A 2097-nucleotide genomic window follows, 5' to 3' on the forward strand; every position below is an offset into this window, starting at 1 on the left:
AAGATACTTTAAGAAAAAGCTAATGTCACCACAGAGGGATTTAAAGAACAAAAAATTAAGGACTTTGTTTTTAAATTTTAATATTTAAATAATAAATTTATTTAAAAATATCTCATCAAGAAAAAAAGACAATTTTAAGCTATATGTCTTCTGGTTTAAAATCATTTCCACAGTATTTCCAATTCACTAACTCACCTCTCTTGCTTTTCAAGATCCCAAGAGTTGAAGTCTTCAAATTCCATTTTGCATGTTTGCATTGTATTTTAATAGCTTTTCCAAATCAAATATTGGCTCCAGATTCAGTTTGTTCTAAAATAGCAAACATGCAGTGATAGATCTTTAAATAGGATTAATTTATTTTCTGCCCTAATATGCTTTATCACTATGTGATGTTTCATGTCCCATATGTTAGCACACAGTGCAGTTCTGCCCAATAATTTCTGTTATGAATGTCATTGTCCTTTTGGTCCAGGCAAAAAATGAAATGAGTTCAGCTGCCATCCTAACAGTTGTCTACATTAAATAAATCAGATTGGCTCAATAAAATTACTCAGTGCATGAATACTTTATTAATACCTTTGAATCTTCACTCCATAGTTATATTGGTTATAAAGAATACTTAAACGAAAGTGGGAAATGATCAAACCAGGTTTAGTAAGTAAAATAAATTTAAAATATGAGGAGGTATGTGTGTGTGTGTGTGTGTGTGTGTGTGTGTGTGTGTGCGCGCGTGTATCCATAACGAGGTTCCTGGCATAGTATAGTACCGTAGCAAACATTCATGTCACTGCAACTAGGCAACCAAGGTTCAAATCGTGATTCCTCTGCTATTTACATGAGTCACTTAACTTCCCATGGCTAAATTCTCCTCGTCTATAGAATGAGAGTAATGTTTCCTAACTCATAGGGTTGTGAATATTATATAAGTTATAATAGGGAAAGCAGTAATAACAGTGACCCACACATTGTAAGTGCTATAAAAAGACACACATGTAACTTTGGACATCTCTCAACAAAAGACAATAGAGTTTAGATGTTCACTCTCAGGGAAAGGGAGAGGCAGGTGAAGATTTTATTTTCCATGAAAGTGTAGCCCAAAACTCATTATTTTCATGCAGAACCCTCTATGTGTGAGTTCTGGACAATGACAGAATGGCCTCGGTAGATTTGAATATAGTAGTGATCTCCCTATTCCACATAGTCATTGGAATCCTGGGCAGTTTCTCACTCTTCTATCATTAGATGTCCCTTTGCTGCAGGGGATGCAAGCCGAGATCCACAAAGTTGGTTCTCAGGCACCTGAGCGTAGCCAACTCCTTGCCCATTCTCTCTAGAGGAATCCCAGAGACCATGGCAGCGCTGGGGCTGAAACATTTCACCATTTATTATGGATGCTACGTTCTTTTATATGTTCACGGAGTGGCCAGAGGTATGTCCCTTTGCTCCACCTGCCCTTGACTGTCTTCCAGGCATTCACGATCAGCCCTGGGAACTCCAGGTGGGCAGAGCTTAAAGTGAAAGCTCCAAAGTACATTGGCCCCTCCAGTATCCTGTGCGGGGTGTTCCACATGCTGGCAAATAAGTTTTTTCCCATTTATATGACTGTAAATGGAACAACAAAACTATTACCAAAAAAGTGTTTGGGATATTGTTGTGCTTCACAGTGTAGAGACAAGATCACAGGCTGATTATAGGCAGCAATGACATCTTTCCTTGACATTTTGTGTTTGGGACACATGACGTTGGCCAGCAGCTCCATGGTTTTTCTCCTTCACAGTCACAAGCAGAGGGTCCAAAGCATCCATAGCAACAATCTCTCCCCCAGACCTCCCCTGAGATCAGAGCCACCCAAAGCATCCTTGTTTTGGTGACCACCTTTGTATCGTTTAATGCCGTTGCGTCCATCATTTATGTTTACGTGGCTCCCTTTGATAATTCTAGTTGGTGGCTGGTGAATGTCACTTTACTAATCACTGCGTGTTTTCCAAGTATTAGCCCTTTTGTTCTCATGAATCATGACCCCAGCATATTCAGACTGTACTGTGTCTGCTGTGGAAGAAATACATAATTCCCTCATCTCATCAGGGATATATGAAT

The 2097-nt window shown here is 39.1% G+C and overlaps 1 pseudogene; it reads left to right on the forward strand.

Moving 5' to 3' along the window:
* Positions 1-927: 927 nt before the first annotated feature.
* Positions 928-2084, forward strand: LOC121018978 (vomeronasal type-1 receptor 2-like; annotated as a pseudogene).
* The last annotated feature ends 13 nt before the right edge of the window (positions 2085-2097 follow it).

The sequence above is a fragment of the Herpailurus yagouaroundi genome, unplaced genomic scaffold, assembly GCF_014898765.1.
Source record: "Herpailurus yagouaroundi ecotype Mexico unplaced genomic scaffold, PumYag 220, whole genome shotgun sequence".
NCBI lineage: Eukaryota > Metazoa > Chordata > Mammalia > Carnivora > Felidae > Herpailurus > Herpailurus yagouaroundi.